Raw genomic sequence first — 22424 nt, 5'->3', positions numbered from 1 at the left:
TCGGAAGTGACTGAACGAATAAACAACAATGAACAGTACTTCTAAATTTTGCCTTCATAAAAAATAGTCCTTAACAATATTATTCTGGATGGCATTTTTTCTTTTATGAGAAATTGGTAGAAGTTCAGCAGTGTGTCTTGTATTATCACAGATGTATTATTCTTGTTATTGTTATACTTCACTGATTTTTCTCTTAAAAAGTCAGGATATCATTTGCCAAGAAAAAAAAAAGTCACCAACCAACTGATGATCCTCAAGACCCACTTTTTCTGCACCCTTTGTAATCCATCCCCAAATTCAATTCTGTCAGTGCTGAAAATCAGCAGAACTTGTTTCCTACATTTTGAAGTGGCAAACACCTGAAAATTGTACAATAACACATAGAATAGGTTTTACCAGTAAAAAAATAAAAACCAGAGCAGTCACTCCCTGCATATTTAGAAAAGAACTAGGAAATCTCAGCCCAAACAGAAGCATGATATAATCATGTCCATTTCACCTCCCCAACCTGCCCATTATTGTCCTCACCATCACCAAAAATCTGAAGATATCTGTAAGAAGCCACAATGATCTCATTCATCATGGCATTATTATACAAATTATGTGAAATACGCAAATTTATCACTTGTGTTGGTGTCATAAGCTGCATGATATCATTTGCCTCTCTCCTCCCTCCTCTTTTCCCCAAGGACACTTTTGGTTGTGCCTGGTTATCAACAGATTGTCTGCTGTGGTTTAGCCTCAAATCTGGATTAGACTAATATGATTTGATTCCTATTATATCACTGAACCTAAATAAAGCAGTCATGATTTTAGTTTCAGATGAGTAAATTTCAAATTCATTCAGAACAATATATCTTTTTCAGGATGTCAAACTGGAGGAGAAATCTCAACAGATTGTGTGTGAATCATTTGTTGCTGTAAATATTATAGCCCACCCTTAAATGTCTACAATGGTTCTTTCTGGGAAGGATAATTTCACAGTAATGTTTAAGCCATACTGCTTGATTCATGCATGAAAATCAATAATGTGTAAAGTTTGTTGAATAACAGCTGATCCTATGTGATTATTAGAAGAGGATAAACAGTATATACCAAGGGAAGTCCACTGTAGGGAAGTTTTCACTTTTAAAGAGAGACTGATATGTAAAATGTCAGAAAATAGAAGAAAATTAATTTATTCATGTTTGTGAGAGAACATTCAGTTATAGTTTCTCAATATCCTGAGTTATGAACCCCAAACTAGATAATCAGATGTTTTAGATGTTAGTTTCAATTGGACAACTGGTCTGTTCTAACTAATTCCATAGGATAGTATATTTGAGAATCATCTGATCACTTCAGACCAGTTCAGATAGTCCTGATGATGACATAGCAGAAGTGAATAATTGATATTCCCTTTCATTACCTTTAGGAAAGGCTTGTGCAAATCACTCCTAGTCAAGATTTGAAGAGATCATGGATCAATTCAAGTTGGTGATTTAAGAGTCTAAGACAAACTGTTTCAATTTGAACCACTTTGAGATTTAATTTGAACAAATGTTTTACTCAAATGATATAATTGGGAAGCATCAAAATGCTTGCTTCTGGTTTATTTACTCATTTTTGGCCAAATGGGATGAAAATAACAAGGATGGAAGACATCCTAGAGGACATCTTGCCAAATTTCAGGTGGATACTTCACAATAAATTGTGCCCCTATTGTAAGGCAAAGACAGAACAGATGAAGACAGGACAGCTTTGAAACCTCAGAATTAGCCAGCAAAAAGTCCACAGAGTAGTTGTGATGAACACATATAGAATGTGCCCTAGTCAAACTGAAACATAACTTTCAAAAACTGTTCAAAGAGTAATTTCTTACTTGTCCCTTTTCTGGGGTATCAGGCTTGGCATGGCACTAAAAATGGCCATTGATTTGCCCTTGTGGAGTGGGAAACCTTTGCTGATTTTTATGACCTAAAAATGTTAGAAATATGCAAGCATTTATGACCTTAAAACCATTTAAATATGACCTATTAAACCAAAAATATGACTTTCAAAGCAAAAATATGACTTTACAAATTTTCTGAAATTAGCACCCAATTTTTAAAAATCTGTGCTTACAGCCACACAAACACACACAAATTAAAAGGTTTATTCTTCTTCACTTCTAGTGCAGAAGTGCTAGTATTGAAGGAATCAAATGAACATTTTGAGAGTAAAATGGTCATCCCTGGATTCATTTTCATTAACAGCAGAATTGCATTGGATGACCATGTACATCTTGAGGTTATCAAACTCAAAACTCCTTCTGTTGTCCACCAGTATGTTCTTGTATCTGGAGAAACTCCGTTCGACATCACAAGAGGTTATAGGAACAAATTTGAAAAAAGCAAACTCATCTGGAGAAAATTCTGGCCCAAAGTCTTCAAATTTTGCTTCGAGTCCATTTAGAACGTTACTTATTTTGCAAAGTGTTGAATAACCCAGATTAGATTGCAGCACTCTTTGCAGTTTATCGCTATTTTTTTCCAGCCACTTTCCCCTTTGCTTGCTTTAAATCACTCTCAGTTTGTTTTACAATGTTCAGTGCATCACTAAGTTCCATTCCTACAGTTTCAAGGCGGGTGATTGGTCCTGATAATCCACTGAAGTTAGATCCTATATATGCTAAGTTTCCAGCCCAGGCTTCAGAAAAGGAATCTTGCACAATCTTGATGGAGAAAGATTCACAACAGTCCAATTCTTTAACTATCTGCTGCAAGGAAGCATAATTTGTGAAATAATACATAGCTGCATCCAGCCAAGTCCCCCAATGTGTCATGACACATTGGGGAGGGAGAGCCAAAGTAGGAGCAATTTCTTTGAACTTTTGTACTCGAAGTTGAGCTTTAATGAACATTTTTTTTTCCCCATTTGAAATTATCTACATCAGGATAGTTGCTTCGAATCTCTTTGGCCACTCTGACTAAACCATGTGCAAGGCGTGTGATATGGATCATTTTTGAATAAAGAAGTTTAAGTCCCTTGCTTGTTAGGACAATCTGGCCAGAATAGTTTCATAGAATCGTCAAAGAGCATAGCAATAGTGGCATTGTTTACTTTTTGTAGAGTTTTACATGTTAGAAGAAATATTTCACCAGGTTTGTCACATTTCAGAGTGTCAATAATAACACTGGCTACATATCTTCCGTTTACATCACTTGTTTCATCAATTGAAACCCATATCTTATTGTTGTCAACAGCAGATCTTATCTTTCTAACACATCTTCATAGCAGGCAGAGATGTAATTTTTCCTTACAGTTGGTTCATTTGAAATTGGGTGACTGGTGTACTTCTCCAAAAAATGCCTGAGGCTACCACTACCTAATTTTCTTAACAGAATATTTTAAGTAACCATCATTGTACAGAGATCCTTACAAAATTCTGACTGGGTATTTGATGAACCTGCAGTTGAAGAAGAAGCTCTCTTGAAAAGGAGATGTTGCCTGTTCTCAGTGAAGGTAAATCTCGCTAAACAACTCTTATGTTTTGTGGTGTCACAATGTTATTGAATATTAAAACACTTTTGGGCCGATACCTTAACTTCACACAATTTATAAAACAAAATATCACCATCCCTACTGAAAATCTGCTCCCCAAATTCTTGAACAGGATGCCGTAATTTCACACTTGCTGAACATCTACTTTTAAGCATGTTGAAATCAGATTGCAGCTCTCACGTGATTCCACCACCTTGAACACACATTCAGCTGAGTTGGGGGGCAAATGAGAAAAAGAAAAAAAATAGGCAAATTCTCACTCTTTTTTTCAGGCCTGGTCAGGGAAGAAGCCTTTGTTCCCATCTCTCTCTCTCTCTCTCTCTCTCTCTCTCTCTCTCTCTCTCACACACACACACACACACACACACACCTCTCCATGAGTTGGAGAGTGAATAAAGAAAAAAAAAGCAACAGGCAAATTCTCACTTTCATTGCTGGCTCAAACTTGCTGGCTTATCAGGAGGGTTTCCAATGACAAAAATATGACCAAAATATAACATTTGTTACAAAATTAGGCAGAAATATTACACCTTTAAAAAGTCAAACTATGTCTTTTCAGGCAAAATAAAAAACATCAAAATAAAAAAACATAAGTCAAAATATGACTTTTCAGGCAAAATAAAAAACATCTAATTCTCACCAGATTACTCTAAAACATGTTTTAACTTACTTATAAATTCAAATAAAGGTTCCAGAAAAAAAATATGACATGTCATAGAAATCCTCACCCTACTGATCACTGAATTCTATGGAGTGACAAAAGAGCTGGCATATGTGGTTGGCCAATTTTTCATCTCCTCATTTCTGGCTCTGGTTGGCATAGCACATTGGCAAAGTCTGACCCTTCTAGATAGGCCTTGGTTGTGTCATGATTGTGGCTCACTGGCAATAGTCTATGTCAGTTGACATAAGCAGTAGAAAGAAACTGGCCCACCACCTTAGCAGGCTTTAACAACCAAAAAGCAAAATTCTCACAGAATCTTCTTTAATCAGATTTATTGAAAGAGAGAAAGGAATTAAAGTTCAGAAATCTTGGCAACTGGATAGGTTTATTCTACCATCCAATTTTTCTCTAAGCTTGTTAGGTTGGAGCCAAGTTAGTCTTTCCATTCCAAAAGTCTCTGATAAGCAATTTAATGAGGTAATAAAACTCAGAGGTCAGTATTTCTCTCCATGTCAGGGAGCCTATTACATCATTCTACTCCCTCTTAGTGTTCTATATATATGGAAATGAAGCTACAGAGTTGTATATTGGCTGTAAGAACTCCATCAACAACAGAATCTGTGAAGTGCTTTGAAAGACTACAACACCTATCATTGCCTGATTTGATTCATTGCATTGAATTGCATCTTTACATTGATTCCAAAGTCTGTTTAGAGATGATTTGATCAATGATGTCAAGCACCCCTGATTTGCAAGTAGAGACATACCTGCCAGGATGTGAAGAGCAAAAGTCATCTGGGAGATAGATGATTCTTCAAATAGCTAAGCCCTATGACATGCCCATATCAGTCCATGCTGCTACATTCTGGACTAGCTGCAGATTCTGTGTGGTCTTCAAGGGCAGCCACTGTAGAATTTATTGCAATAATCCACACACAAGTAGACCAGAGCATGAGGGATTGTCTGGAGGGCCTCCTAGTCCAGAAGCAGGTGCAATTGGTGCACAAGATGAATCTTAACCTTCCTAGCCACAGCTGCTATTTGCTGTTCAATTAGAAGCTTTGAGTCCACGTTTGAAGTGCCTCTTTTGTGGGCAGTCCTCAGCAAGTGGAAGCATCTAGTAGATTTTCCTTGATTAGGCCACTAGTAAATCCTAGAATGGTATACTAGACTGGAGAGCAAAAAGAAGAAATAGAAGAACACAATGGCAAACCTGTTCTGTATTGCCGCCAAGAAAACTACATATAAATGTCCTTATAGTCACCAGGAATTGAGCTTCACTTAAGGGAGATACTACATTTGTCCTGCTAGATGGCAATACTTAGTCAACCATGATAATTCTTGAAAATCTAAGCAAGGTGGGACCTAGATAATGCTTGGGTAGGAAATCACTAGGAAATCAAGGGCTATAATCCAGGCAGGGAAGACAAAAACTGGACCAAAGCACATCCTGAAAAAAGCAGTGACAAGCCACTGCTGTACTGTTGCTAAGAAAGCTACATGGACATGTCCATGAGATAGCCAGGAATCAAGTTCAGCTCAAAAGAGACATCACTTTTACCTCTGCAGAGAAAGCTGATGATAGCAGCTGTGAATGACCTTTCATTTTCCAGGTAGAAAAATGGAAGAATTGTCCATATGGATGACTTGAGCTCAGCATTTTCTGCAAAGGTGCTTATTTCCTGTTAGAAATGTTGAAAAACAAGTAAGGGGGAAAAAAAGAAATGCAAGAGAGAGAGATTGAGAGAATATAAAAAATAAACTATTCTCCAGGGCTGTTTCTGTTCAATGTTTACATGCTCAAATCATTTATAGTGTATCAAGCTGCATAAAGTTAGTTTGCTGATTCTTAATTGCAATATGTGGTCTGTGACAACCATCTGCTTATGATGCCTCTTTGTCTCCTATTCAGTAGTCATCAAATTTAAAACACTGACAGGAACAATTTCTGTGAGGTTAACAAGTTAATAGAAAAGCAGAAGCTATGTGTCTTATTAGAATTTAAGATACCAGTTGCGTGTATGTATCTACACGAACAAAGACAGAACATTTGCATCACTGAAACTACAGGGACTGAGAAGGGGAGAGAAAAATAGCCATCTTCTGACATATGCAAATTCGGGAAACAAAACTGAATGTGCAGCAAGAAACGACGGCTGTTCTAGATGCCAATCAATATCACAATCACTAGGCTGCAGAAATATTTCATAGTGCCCTCTGTCAGTCTATTTAATAATACTTAGTTGAATGATTGTCTTTTAGCCAACTGGATTAAATATATTTAAATAAATATGCGTATTAGCCAATCCTTTAAATAGTTATGGGGGGGGGGCAGAATATGAGATACAGTAACTTGACATGTAATAGTCCTAAGACCATTAATGGAGTTGAATCAGAGAGTCCCCCTTCTTTGTATAAAGAGCTGTAGATTTCAGTGGAAGGCCCTATGGTCAAAAGAGGATAGATAATTCCCCATCATCTACCTGCAATCCCCCAAAATATAATCTACTGGATGAACAATTATCCACATGGGGAAATCATAAAGATGCTATCTTTTCACTTCGCAAAACCTCTTCAAGGTTGAGAACCCTTGTATTCAGAAAAGCATCATTGGAGTGGACTAAAGAATATCACTTTTAAAATGTTCTCTTTAAAATTGTTCAGGTATAGTAAAGTCAAACACCACCCTAAAAATTATTGCACAAAAGAGTAAAATGTGCAGTTTTTCCCTCCTTTTCCCTCCTGCATATACTAATCAAAATAGCTGATGTAACATCATGAGAGTATATCTATGTTTAGAGGAGGAGGAGGTGCAAAAAGTAACACTGGAGAACTTTCTGAGATGCAAAAAGGTTTTGAACTGACAAGGAGTATAGATTGGTCCACAAGAGAAAGTCTTCTACTGGATTCAAAGAAGATATTTTAAATGTTAGCACCAAATCCAAGATCAGTTGCTCATTTCTGTGGTCCTCATGGTGGTTTACAAAAAACACAAGTTGTATATAATAAAAACAGAAGCAAACAATAACTAATGTATAGCAAAGGCAACCTGCCTTGGGTCCCAAATACTTGGCCTGAATACATGTCATGGCTATGCCTGATTCCCAATTTCTTGATCCTGCCGCGGACCCTTGATGATAATGTTGGCCTTGAACACTGCATTTTCAGAACAAATCAAAATGTTCTCCATATTAACTGAAATTCACTGAATATTGTTTTATATACACACACACTATTTCACAAAATGAGTGATAGGCAAGAAATGTTTCTCAAACAACTTTTTTCTTACTCAGATTTCAATGTTCTGACAAAAGCCAGAATGGACCATTTTCCATTTTTTTCTTTTTTTCTTTGGTTACCACCACCGTTGTTTTAGTACTGCTTATAAATTCTTCTAGAGTAAATCTGGAACCCAAAATTTTTTTGCTTCATTGCTCCCCAAGAAAATGTAGCTATTGGAATTGTTTTTGGGGAATTTCCATGGTCATATATATTGAGTCTGTTACCATTTTCAATAATGTGGTATAAAAGAGAAGGAGGAGAAAGACTTTTGATGAAAAATTTCAAGAGCTCTGATTAAAAATATATATAAGCAGTGAGTTCAAAACCCAGATAACAATGTGAATAATTTGGAGAAATTATATAGGACATTTTCTTATAAAAGTAAAATTTGAAGTTTGCATGGCATAAGTCAATTTTTGCAGTGGTAAAGGTTCAATGCCAACAATTTTTTGTCACTTGCTTGTTTATTTGTTCAATCACTTCCAACTCTTCGTGACTTCATGGACCAGCCCACGCCAGAGCTTCCTGTCGGTCGTCAACACCCCCAGCTCCCTCAAGCTCAAGTCTGTCACCTCTAGAATATCATCCATCCATCTTGCCCTTGGTCTGCCCCTCTTCCTTTTGCCTTCCACTTTCCCTTTTTTGTCACTACCTTATATAAAAACTGAAGTTTCACTGTTTAGAAATGTACTGTACTATAAACTTTGAACAATCTGTGGTTAGCAAGAACAACTACTGGCAAAAAATTTATCCTAAGGAAAAATCTTCACGTTCAGATAAATGAAATAAGATGGTCATTCTTGGTGTTGCTTGCTAAGTAATGAATTAAGGGCAGAATGGCTTACCCCTCTGATAAAAGTCAAGGAGTATAAGTCTGATCAAGAAAAATCAATTTGGTTTTTAATCAGTCAAAGTAAAGACATTTGCTTTGCATTAAGTACATTTTCCTGATTGGCTCAAAGCTAGAGAGAAAAGGTTGTACACAAATACAAAAGGGCAGGACTACAATCATTAGAATTGTGTGTGTGTTTATATATTCTTTAGAATTCCCCTCTCTAAATAAGACCAGAGAATATAGCCTAACAGCCAAACAATACTCAAATGAGAGTTCCAAATATATTCTTCTTCCATCAATCAAGAGGGAATACTAACTAATAGTATTGAAACTTTAGTAGGAAAGCAAGACTTTCCTAACCACACAGTGAGTAGAAAAGGGTGGGAAGGAGTGAGCATTATTCTTAATACATTTTGGCATATGTGCTTCTTTCCTGAAGTACCATGGTTCAATAGCATAAAGTCTGAATTTTATTTACTTTGCATTGTTTAACTAGTCCATAAAAATACTCAGTTTAGGGATTCAATTCAAAGATAACTCCAACTGGAGATGGAATTCAGAGAAGCCCAGGGAATTCCTAGGTACAATATTAAGCTCAGTCTGTTAGTGGAAACCATTGATGACTGGCCCCTGCTGTCTGGTCCTATAGCATCGGCAACAGACAGGCTCTGGTTGGCTATATAAATTAAATAAGTTTGGTGTACTGGTTAAGGCAACGGGGTAGAAACCAGGAGGCTGTGAGTTCTAGTCCTGCCTTAGGCATTAGAGCTGGCTGGGTGGCCTTGGGCCAGTCACTCTCTCTCATCCCAACTCACCTCACAGGGTGGTGGTTGTGGGGAAAATAGGAGGAGGAAGGAGTATTAGGTATGTTCCCTGCTTATTTATAAAAATAAAAAAGGTGGGATAGTAAGTAAGTAAGTAAGTAAATAAATAAATAAATTCCAAGCAGCTGGAGTTCTATCTTGCCTCTGCTCCACATTTCCCACCACTGCTGGGACTTGAATGGTGCCAGACCCATGACCTTCCAATTGTGTAGTCAACTGGAGCCTGCTGAAGAACAAAAGGACACCCCTTATCCCCATGACTTACTGCAGAAATATGCAGAGTTCTGACCATCTGCCACCATGCTGCCCATATGACCACCCAATCAATCTCATCCCCAGTGCCAAAATTTCTGTAGGCAGAATCTATTTCTTGTTGGGAGTTCTTCAAAAATGAGCCAAAGATGGAATTCATCTGACCATCTTCATTACTGGAGCTGCCTCAGTTCTGTTCATAAAAAAGAAATTGGGGGCACTGAGGCTTTCTAATGGCCATAGAGCAGTCAAGTTGTCCTGACTAAGCAAAGACCTCTCTAGTGTTTTATTAACTGCTACTGTAGACAGAAAATCCTACCAAACTGAAGAAGCGTGAGAAAACCCAGACAGATAAACCCCAAAATTCAAGGCGGGTCTGTTCTGGGTTTCTTTGAATGACAGCTAAAAGTCTCAACTATGCATGTATTTTCCCCCTTGGATAGGGGCCTCCTCCTGCTCACCATCCGTACTCATGACACAAGTAGATCATGATTTGGAGTCTGTACCCCTGCTGCTGATTCCTGAGCTCCTTGAGTACCTCTGGTATGCCCATATATTTACCAAGCTGGACCAGGCAGGAGCTTACAATCTGGTGTAAATACAGGAGGGTAATGAATGGAAACCACCTTTCTCATCTATTCTGGCCACTTTAAATATACCGTGACACATTTAGTTTGTCCAGTACTCTAGCAGTCTTCCAGAAACTCATGAAGAACCTCTTCTGGATGACCTCACCTGGCTTGTGGTCATTTTACTCAACAATATCCTGAACTACTTGTCCTTACTCACCAAATTTGAAAATCAAGTGCAAGCCATTCTCAGTGCCTTTGGGAGAATCTTATTTATGTCAAGCTGGAAAAGTGGAAATTCAAAATTACAGCTATTGACTTTTGGGGACACTGCATCTACCCCATGGGAATGCAGATGACCCAGCCAAACTGGATGCTCTCTTGTTATAGCCTCTAGCCATAGGAGGTGGGAGGGATGGTGTCATGGTCCTTTCTGGAGACTCAGAGGTGGAGGTGACTGCACCAGCAGAAAGTCAGTCTTAGAATTTGGGGGAAATCAGCCACCTGAGGCTAAATCTACGAGCAGTCATTCACAGTACGTGCAGGATGAGTTAGCTGATGAAGGTTGCAGTCTTGAACAGCTACCCAGCCCTAGAATATGCTGGGAATCTGGAACTGAGCAGAGGGGTTCTGCCTGGCTCCTTGAGAAACCAAAGGACCAGTATGATAATTAAGCCAAAGCTTTGGTTAGCCCAATATTTCGCCAGCATACTAGCTGGAAAATTCTGGGAGTTGAAGTCCACACATGTTAAAGTTGTCAAAGTTGAGAAACTGGGTTAGCCTATATCAGAGCAACCATCAGAGACTGGCTTGTCTGTTGCAAACAATCATGCCAAACTTCAACTCTGTGCTCTCATGTTCCTGAATCTTGTTTGCTTACTGACCCCAGATCAACTGAGTAACCACCATACTTGCTGAACTTCTGGATTGTCCTAGACTTTGTTTCCTTGAGCTTTCACTCAGGTTTGGGCTCACTCAGCCAAGAACTTGCTTGTTTATAAATGTTGCTTGAGCATGTATGAATCTGCACTTGTTGGCTCACTGCCTGTAACTGCTTGCTAATGAACTCTTGCAAACCAGCTCAGTGCGTGTGCTCAGCAGTATGCCAAATCCAGGGGGAGCTTTATGAACATGTTATTTTCATGTGGCAACTTAAAAATAACAAAGCAATCCTTCTCCTGGAAAACCTGGGTGGAGTGTGGGCTGTATCTTAGACCAGTTAATATAACTACATATACATTTTTGTTATTTGAGGAGCTGAAGTGTTGTAGAGTGGCAACAAGTTCAGTTAAAATGTGTTGTTTTATACATTTAAAGTTGGGCTAGTAGTACCAAGTGCTTCAGAAATGCTTTGGGCATTTCAATGAAGGTAGCCATCTTTAATGACTCCTTTTTAGAAAGGTTATTTCAAATATTAATTCTGTTCTCAAAATCTCATTGGATTTTGTAGATGCTTATGCTTTTTTGAACTCTCTATGAATAATTTTGAAACTAATGAATGCTTATTTTTTATTGTGATACTGAAGGCTAGAAGGACGTCCATTCTCTATCAATTATATAATGCTGTGAAAACACACATCTCTTTCTATATTTGAACAAGCTTTGAGTCCTGTTTGGAGGACTAATTAGAAATGTTGACGGCATATACTGGCGTATGTGCTTGATTTCTCTCTTTTTTCATACTGTTAAGTAACATGACTTAAATGTAACAACTTAATTGGGTACCATGACATGAATATATGATTAAGATTAGATTTGTCTAGTATATTTATGCTTTTGTGTGTTCTTTTTTCCTCCTGCATTTTTAAAATTTTGCATGTATTTATTTGAAATGCGATTTTCTCTATCTTTCAAGTGGAATGTAGATCAGTAAGGATTTTCATCATCAACATTATTGTCTTTTCTGGATTAAGCTTCTGCTTGTTTGCCCTAACTCTGTCTATTACTGATTTCAGACAACCAAGCTTTTTCTACCATGCCTGGTGCTAATAAAAGACAGAAATGCAACTGAATATCATCAGCATACTAATGAGAGTTCACCTAAATCTACTGATGACCTTTCCCAGCTATTTCATGTAGATATTCAAAAACATGGCTCTAGGGTCCTTTACATACCAAGTGACATCACTAGGTGCAAAAATTGACCTAACAGCCAATTTATTATTAATCTAGGAAAAGCTAGATGAATTATGAATTAGATATGTGGTGTATGTGTGTCTGCTCTGTCTGCTGAACTAAGTTAAAAATATTAATAAACCTATTAGAATGGATGTCTTGTTTAGAGTGGTAAGATTAAAATTGCAATCCTGTTGCCATCAAGTTTCAATGAAAGCAATGAGACTTCCTTCTAAATAGACATGAATTACAAGACAGTGTGCAGCAAGGATCAAACATAAGCAGGAAGAAAGTTTTAAAATGGCTAATATGAAGAAATTAAATAAATTCAAATTGAGACGCACAATGCACTGTGAGAAGGAGAACCCTAAGGCATTAACAAGACATTAGGCAGCTGTTGAGAATGATTTTAGGAATGATTTAAATTATCAGATTTTAATGTTTCATTTTTGTTTCTGAAAATATAGCTGTGTATGCTTTTTTTCTTGGGCTTAATTTTTAACATGGAAAATAGGGAGGTTTAGTTTACATATGGGAGTGTCTATTCCTGTTTAGGTGGATAAAGATTTCATGTAAATGATATACCTGAAGGTACATAATTGTAAGGAGGAACAGTAGGTTTGATGCAATGAATCCTCTCCATGTAGTCATTTATAACCACAGGAGTGAATGTATGGGATTAGTAACAATTTCTATGATCATGGCAGCTCAAAACAAACAAAATCTACTGTGACCCATAAACTCTTGCTGAGTGTACTCATGTTTGTCCATTTTACAGAATATAAGGAATGTCAGAAGTGATCATGAGGAGCAAAGTGGCCAGAAATACAGTAAAAGCTGATTTGAAGAATTTCCTTTTCTGAGAGAGAGAGAGATTTGTGGATTTACTGTACATGTATAGGCTGCAGAAATCCAGATGCCCACTGTATGGCAGCATGGGGTTTGAATGTTTTGTATCTCTTTGCTGCCACCCTATGGTTCTCCAAGGTTTTACAGCCCAGATGTAATAGTCCTATGGAGTATCACACTGAGAGTGATTCCTAGCAAGAGCTTGCTCAGGATGACCTAGTTTAACCTGGGAATGTTATTCTGAAAATAATAGTTGGGCAAAAATTGAAACTTTCATTGTCATTGCTTCAGTACACAAATAACTGGGTACAGAGAGTTCACTGGTGTATTAAATTGAGAACTGAAATAGGAGTGTATAAAATAAGCTACAAGTGAAATATGACACATACTTTTAAAAGGAATATTAGAATTGATACAATAGACCACTTTTGGTACAAGCTAGATTACCTTTGCCTTAATAAGAGTAAAATAAGGCAGTTTTTAGGTCTATAAATAAAAAGAGTTTGGATAGGACTCCAAAAGACATATTTTGATTAACTCTTCCATACCTGGAGCTGTACCACAAATTGCCAACCATTGTAGTTATTAATGAAAATGCTGTCTCTACCTCGGAGACTTAATTTTTATATTTAAACATTTAATAAAGTTTTAAACATTAATGTTATGTTTTAATTATTTAATTCAATTAAATAATTAATAATTAAAATTTATTTTATTTTATTTTAATTTAATAATTATCATTATAAATTACTCTAAGTAATCATTCATTTACAAAAACACTCTGTCCTGAATTAAACCTCCTAAACCTTTAAACAAAAACCCTCAGGCATTATAGGAAAATGACATCACTATTTGCGACACTATTTTTAAATGCACAGAAATACAATTTAATTAAATATGTTATTTACAAAAGGAACAAAGCATCATATTTTCCAGATAATAGGTTGAAATTATGTAACTGTAATTTTTAATAGTAGAAATACCTTAACTAAAACAGTACTTAGGTCGAAGAATTCACTTGGGTACCATTCCTGTTAAGAGAATTTTTCTCAACAAATAAGCTCTTAATGGCATTTCCCATATAGCAGATTTTCCTATCCTCCATTTCAGCCAAATCTCTAACAACTAGAACAGATATGATGCAGCAGTTTTTTTCTTTATTCAGACATTTTTGCTGTCTCTGGCTTATTGAGTAGTTAATGGCACCTTTAAGATTAACCCATTTGATAGCATCACAAACTTTTGTGGATCAAACTCATCTCCTCAAATAAATGATATAAATTTCTGGAAGAGATTTAACAAAAGAGTGTTTAGAGCAGAGCATATCCTGAAGACAAAATTGCAATGTGATGTGGTCTCTCTGTTTTCCAGCTGTGCAGCGCATGCACAGAAGCCACTTCCTTTAAGTGGACAGCTTAGCCTTTCCCCAGTCCTTCAGGAAACACAGTGCATCACCTCCACTGTTTGAAGCAAAGCTCTGAGGTGAAATGTGTCACCTCCGTCATTTAAAATATGTCAGTCATTCAAGGTTGTCCAGACCAGGAAACCAAAATCAAGAATACTGATACTACCTTTATTGTAAGGTTTCAGTAACAGAATCTTGCAGGTCTGAAATATTTCTCTCCTCTCTTACTTTTACTTTCCAAAGAACTAGGAAGGGTCCTTTCTGAGACGCTTTCTCCACCACTATTCCTACTTTGGACTCAGATTTCTCTTATCAGACCATTATCTAGGCTGCAGCTCTTCCGCCTGTCTCTCAAGGTTATTCTCACGTCCCTTTACAAAATAGGCTGAAAAATCCTAACCAGAACTTTTGACACCAATTTGATGGCACATAATCAATCAATCAATCAAACAAACAAACGAACAGACTTGGGTTGCCAAAATAAGAACAGCCACTAGATAGCAAAAAACAAAAAAACAAAAACTCTAGCTTTCTGCTACCAGCTAGTGGTCATGCACATTTTGGCAGACCTGACCTGGTAGCCCTACTTTAGACCAGCTGGGGGTTCTTATGGACCTTCTGTTTTCTCATCCACACTTTAAAGTCACCCAAAGCATTTTTAAATCAGCCAACAGATACAATAGCTCAGGCAGTACAAATCCTCCCTTCCATAGCAACTGTAACCAAGGCACCCTCTTTCAGGTCCTACACAGAGTAACAAACTAGGCCAACAGCCTGCTCAATTAGTTTATACCCTCAGTCAAAGATCACTTTCAGAACACAAACAAATAATAGCCATCTTTTTCTCCTGCAAATGCTTTCTTGCGCATATCAAATCTCCTTTGAAACTGAAGGGAATTTCAAATGCTGTTTGTGATATGGCATCTGATATTGCTATTCAACAACAACCACAAAAGTAAACATTTTTTTTTAAATGGCCTTTTCTAAAGTACCTCTTTAGTTACTGACAACTGTGTAGGAGGAGATATGAAAGGTCTGTGGCTTCATCAGCTTTATGATCACCCCTCCATGTGCCCAAGTTCTATCTGGATTTATGTAATGATATGTGGGGATGACTTGGGAGACCATTCCCAAGGGATGCTGTCTAGGAAATGATCAGATAAGTGGTGTGTGTGCATTTGTGTGTGTGCAGCTGCATAACAGGAAGAGAAAGAAACTCAGAAAGGAATCTCCCTAACTTATCAGGCGGTAAAAAAGAGACAGTGGGAGATTTGTGCTTTCAGACTTGCAAGACTATATTGTAATATAGTCTTACAATAAAGTAGAATTAGCTCATCTGGTCATGTTTCCTGTCTGGTCTACCTGGGAAGGCTGACATCAATCTTGCAAGTCTAAAAGCACAAATCTCCTGCTGTCTCCTTTTACCGCCTGATAAGTAAGGGAGGATTCTTTCTGAGTTTCTTTCTCTGCCCGTTATGCAGCTGTGGGCTCCCCTCCCTTATCTGATCATTCCCTAGGCAGCATCTCTTCCCCCCATCTCCCAAAGTCATCCCCACATACCATTACAATGAACTAGAGCTCCCTCAAGAAACTAGTCTCCATATATCTTATGGCTATTTGGTGGTGAGGGTTCATATAGCAATAGCTGTACCAACTCTCTTGATTGACTCATTGACTGATTGCATAATGTAGGCAGCAGCCAAGTCTCTCCAGGTAAGCCCTTTGAGAAACAGTGTAACATAATTGAAAAAACACTTTGTTTGTGGCCACCTATCTTGTGACTTGAGGGAAAACTGTCACATGTTGGTCTGAACAACTCCAGAGCTCCAGCCATGAAGGCTCCCCATGACATGGGGGAGCTTAGTCATGTTCTTCTGAGGATGTGCATAGATTCTTCCTTCCAGTCAGTGTGAGCAAGAAGTGAGGACATTTGGTGCCAATCAGCACATATGGCCCTGTTCTCTTCCACATTCTTAGAATGTCTGGAGACTATTCTATTTAACCTGATGTCATCACAATGTTGGAAAAAAGGATGAAGAGGTTTTACCTCCAAGCTCTTTTTGTGAAGGTCACAAAACATTTTAGTCCCTGAACGCCCAATTACCAGGAAGTCTTATAGTTATTTTCATTTTCCCTCCTCTGAAGTTCAGCTTTTCCTTGCCTTTCCAGTTTCAAATCATTATTATTTCTGAGGCTGGGGGGAAAGAAATCTTGATTTGATTAAGAGTAGTACAATATCATAATCTGACTCCTCTTGCTTGGAGCCACAGGTAGACAGTGTTCTACATCAAACCAAGGGTTCTATAGCTTGTCCGTGCCTTGCTGAAGGGGAGCTTCTTAGATAATGGGCTACTTTTCAGCTTCATATTGATCTGAGAAAGCTTCTCATATATTGCAATATTGCTCATTGTTTCTTATGTCTGAAGAGCATGTGTGTTTCAGCAGTGCCCTGGATATTCTCCCTGCACAGCTATGTGTTGGCTGACCATCTGTTAGCGATGAGCTTATTGTTGGAGGTGATGGGGTCTGTTCTCAACAGGACCAAATGAAAGATCAAGGATGCCAGAATGGCAGTTCAGCCAGGAATTAAACTTTAGTCCAATGGCCAACTGGAATAGGCCTGATGTTCCACATCTATACTTTTTCATCAGAGTTTCAAGGAAAGGCCTTCTGAATATGAGATGGTGGCAGCAGCAAATTCTATCTTTTTCCAAGTCAGCTACTTCCAGTCCTATTAAACTGTTACTGTTAATATGATGGTTGACATAGGAGTAATCTTATCATATTAATTATAGTCCTTGGGAGTGGGACTCCAAGCTTTTTACATGAAGGCCAGGCATAACCTTCAGCAAAAACAAATACGCCCTGCCAGGTAAGCCAAACAGTCACAACATTTTTCTATTTCTGATCAATTATGTATGTCTTTCTCTTAAACATCATCTCTGGTTGGGATTGGGAAAGCCATCTCAGCCCACCCTGCTTCAAGTTCATAAATATAATCAAGTTATTGTTCAACTTTCTGAGAATAATGCTGATGGGTTACTAGCTCCAGACATCAAATTGCTTTTGAACTCACAGTACAGGTGACTTAATTTTTAAGTTTTATAGCTGGGCAGAAATCACATATCTTAAAGAAGTTACTTACCTTCAGTAAATGTTCACACATTTTTGGGGCAAGGGGCAAGATGGTGCAGCTGTCAGTGCTGAAAAGTTCAAGGTAATCATCCTAGTTCATAGCCATTTTGTAGGTGATCTCAGCATTCAAGTCCATAGCAAAGAAAGCTCACAGGTGAATGAACTGAAAATTAGGTGGCAGTAAATATCGATGCAGTCTTTTGGATCATTTGCTCAAAATGATTTCTTTGGAAGAGAATGGAATTACAGGCAAGAAATATGTTTATCAAAATCATGGAGGGAAAATACTACCTTGAGACTGCTTATTTTCTATTTATATCCTCTTGCTCTTATGACATCTTAATATTTGTTTGCCTCTACGGTAGTCCATTGAATAGGGAATTCTGAAAACCTGTAAGACAAAGTTAATTTTCATGGTATGATTATGGTTCTGATTATTTGAGATTTCCAGGAAGTGACTGAAAGAAAAAGAAAAATCCAAAGAAGTTTCCTCTAAAGGAAGCCTATTTTGAAATAGAGTTTCAATGCTCTATTGCCTTGTCTTTCCTTCTCACACATTACCACTAATGTATAGTATCAAAAATTATATTAATATTTTTAATAATAATGAACATTCACATGAAGATTAATAAACACAAAAATGAATCTTAAGAGGGGGTTTTTTTGGTCAATCCGTTCAAATTCTTAACCATAGGTTAAGATCACTGAATTCCAGAAAACAAGATATTCTTGACAGAAGCAGTTCCTGAAGAGAGATGATTCCCCCCGCCCTGCATTTTGGCGTTTCTACTGTATTGAATTCCATATGTATTGGAAATCATGTTATGTGGGGTAAACAATTGTCAGTCCAGTAAACCAGGGTTTCTCATTTGAGTTTGGAACAAAAACCCAGCTATTAATTTTTTATATGACTGCTAGTAAGTTGGAAAGATCTCATTTATCATTCATTGCACAGGTTCCATATTTCTTTATTCATGATCTGTGATGACAGGAAGTTAGCACCAAAAATGATCATTTATTTATTTATTTATTTGCAGTCCATGACCAAGTCACAAAATTTAAAATACAGCACATTGTTAATACTTACATATGGATAATACATACATATATAAGAGGAAGAAACCCTATAAAATTAGCCATTTCAATGGAGATACCAAATGGCTTCTGTAAGCTAAGGCTATAGATACAAAAAATTGCTACTGCCTTCAAAACATGGTCATTTAGTAAGAATACCTGAATCTCCTCTTCATGAGTGGAGCCTATCTGATTCAAGAGGTAGTTTATTAGCTCTGATCGCCAGTGAGAGTACAGTGGGCACTTTAGAAGGATGTGTGAAATAGACTCAAACTCAATGCTTGAGCAAATCCATACTCGATCTACATATGGAAGTTTGGCTTATTGACCAGCTATTACCCTGGTAGGAAGAGTATCTATATGGGCTAGGGAGAAGACCCTTTTATGTGGGGCATACAGAATCTTATAGAAGTAATTGGGGAATATTCAAGGGAGACAGCAATTTGTCTGTAAGGAAGATGGGAAAGTTTGGATCTGTCTACCTGAATGTCTAAATCCCATACCATCTCCTTAAGTTTTACCAAGGTTTTTTCTAGGCTCAAAGCAAGTAGGGCTAGTATTGAAAGTCCACACTATCTCAAATCTTGGTCTATTTGTTTTTTCAGCATAGACTGATGTATATTATATGGAATGAGATGTACCAATGAGGTTCCCCAAATGATTTGTCTTGCTCAGAATCTTAGCTGACATAATCTTTCCCAGGCCTCAAATGAGATGCAGCCTAGCTCTAATCTGGTGACTGCATTAGAAGTCCAGTAAAGAATATGTGCTATTGATTGCCCTTGGCATGATGCTGTATGGATCTCAGATGTGTATTTACAAAAACTTCTCAGTCCTTGAACAAATACAAACAAAATTCGTTATATGTATAAAAAGCTGCAGTCAGTGGTGTGCTGTCTTTGTACTGTGGGCTTATTCATCACTACTCTTCATATTTGTAAAATGTGGATTGAAGCAGAAGAATTCCCTCTCATCTGTCTTCTGCTTTTCCTAGGTAAACATGGTGAGATAATGAAATTACATGATTGTTGTTTTATTTTATACTTTTATTTTTATTACTTAAAACGGAGAATATTAACAACATCTCTATAATTAAGGGAGAAAGCCTGGAATATTATTAATGTGCAACATCTGTAAGATCCCCGAGAACTACATATTATACATGGTTTTGCCTTAGGAAGCTATACCAATAAGGACCACCTTATTTGGGAAAATTGTTGTCTTCATGTCATCAATATTTACAAAAGCGGTATTTTCTTTTTCCCATCAAGAGAAATTAACATCCACTTCTCAAAAACAGCAGACGAGGAGATGAACCGTCAGCTGCTTGGATTGATTGGAAAGACACGATAGAAATAAAATAAACAAATGAATCACAGAATTAAGGCTTAATTAAACTAAATCACCAATTTGCCTAAAAATGCTGTTGACTTGTTACAATGGCAGTTTCCTTTTTTTCTCTCCTTTTTTTTTCACTATAAAGAGGAGACAGTCCCCTCTTTTTTCCCCAAAAGTAAAATCAAGTAAACACCACTCTGTAATTGTATTGGCAGGGTGAATATGTTCTTTTCCATGTTCTTAGATGTTATACCCAAGAAGGCCTTTTTGTTTTTTGTCTTCCTTTTTGAAAAAAAGAGGGAATGCCTCCTGTACAATACCAAGCAGCAAATAGAGTTCTTCTAAAAAGCGTGGGGGTGGTAAGATTGGCAAATTACCTTATTCTTCATACTAAAATATCTCAAACTATTTCACTCTGCTGCTTTAAAAAAGTAACAGAAATGGCCTTTTTAAATTACTGCTACAAATCCAGGTTTTGTTTCACCCCAGTAAAATCCTTGCACAAAGAAAATTAGCTTGTCAGAGAGATGGGCTGGAATATAGCTTTCCCTACTGATGTCCAATCCAGAATTTTTAACTCTTGGTTTGCCTCAAATATGACAGAATGGAGGAAATGGTTGAGCTTTTGTGCATGAAAGTATGAATCTATTGGAACTGGTGAAACTTTGGAGGAAATATGAAGCACACATTAACAAATTAAAAATGAAGAATTCATATTAACCATATGAATAACACTGTTAAATAAGCATTAGTGCAAAGTAATAATGCTAGTGGTATTTTTTAAAACTAGTATTATTGTTGGATACCTTTTGGACTAAAGAGAGAATAAGAGAGAATTGCTTGGGATTGCAACAGCATACACCTTTGATTTATAAATAAAATTAATTTGCATGTATAAATTACTCACTTTGCTAACCATTGGACAGTCCTATGAGACTGATTCTGGTGCTGCATGTTTTCTGAAAGCAATAGGGCTTGCTGGCAACTTAGCTTTCTGTTAACAGCTATAAGACTGTAAGCAAAGTAAACTGTTTGACTGGACGGTGGGAGACAGAATGTTAATCTTTGGCTCATCCACCATTTTTCCCTTGCATTCTGTCTCCCTCCTCCCCTACTGTGGCTGCAATTCACATATAACACTAAGCCATTAAAAAAAAGAAAAAACGATTTTCTTAGCAAGCCCAATGGCCTGGTTTGCACATGATGCTAAGCCAGGGTTTCTCAACCAGGGTTCCATGAGAGGTCACTAGGGGTTCCCTGGTCAATTACGATTTATTTAAAAAATTATAATAATAAAAAAAGCTTCACATTAAAGAGGTACATTTCATTCTTTATTTTTAGTTTAAGAACACTGTTAATGCATATATACAGGCCTACACATGAGACAAATATAATAATTTTGTAACTTCTAGCCTATATTTGAGCCTGAATGTGTAGGGGTTCCCCAAGGCTTGAAAAATATTTGAAATATTTTTCAAGGGTTCCTCCAGGGTCAAAAGGTTGAGAAAGCCTGTGCTAAGCTTTAATAGTGGCTTCACATTCAACTGAGCCCAAACCAAACAAACCATTTACTATGAGGTACAATCCATGCACTGGGAATTATAATGGAGAAAAAACTCATTAAGGAGAGTTTGCAAGGATGTTTTGTAGAACCGAGTACCCAACACCCAATCTACTGTCTTTTTACTTTAAAACAGTTTCTCCTGCTCTAAGTTCACACTGAATCATTGGTCTACTCTCAATACTGCTAAATCCACCTTCAAAGAACAGGTTTAAGTGTCCTTCTACTCTACCTAAAGGAGGGGGAAAGCATACCAAGTGAAATCTCAATATAATAGATAATTTGGGCAAAGGGTGGTCTGTAAAATCCAAACATGTCTTAAATTTAAATGTATTTATTTGTGCACTAATTGTACACAAATTGTAATTGTATAAATTGTGTTATTTTCTTAAATTTATGCCATTTATGTACTTATATAATTTTATGCAGATTATGTAAATTTGATCAATTATATGGACTGCTTTGGAAACAATAGACTTTGTCCATTATTGAGGGTTGAAGTCTGAACTAAAATTATGCCCATTGCATCTGGAATCTACTGAAAGGCAGACCATAGATCAAATTCTGATTTCTTGAACACTAATCTTATTGGTGTTGAGCACTGTTTTAGAATGAGAATTAGAAGGCTGGTACTATACAGGCTTTCACAGGAGTTGGCTACCAGAAAAAAAAAAAATTACAGTAGTCTATAAACTGATGTTGCCAAGGTTGTTTCCATTCTCTATGATACCTTGAATTCAAAAAAATAAATGTTAAAGGGTAACTGTAATGATGAAGGAATTTAAATAACTTCCATATGAACAGAAGCTCTTCATACTGTGTAAACTATGGATTTAAATAAACTTTAGGGGTGGTTACTAGCTATAGTGGATATATAATGGGATTAGACCAACTTTCTTCAATCTGGGATCTTAGAATTCCCAGCCAATAACCATGCTGGGACATCAGGAAGATAGGAGGTTGGTGGAAGGCTGGATTAGACACCTTCATTAAGGAATG

Source organism: Candoia aspera, chromosome 2 (assembly GCF_035149785.1).
Source record: "Candoia aspera isolate rCanAsp1 chromosome 2, rCanAsp1.hap2, whole genome shotgun sequence".
In the NCBI taxonomy this organism is placed as follows: domain Eukaryota; kingdom Metazoa; phylum Chordata; class Lepidosauria; order Squamata; family Boidae; genus Candoia; species Candoia aspera.
The sequence above is the reverse complement of the archived record's forward strand: the minus strand, read 5'-3'. Positions refer to the sequence as shown.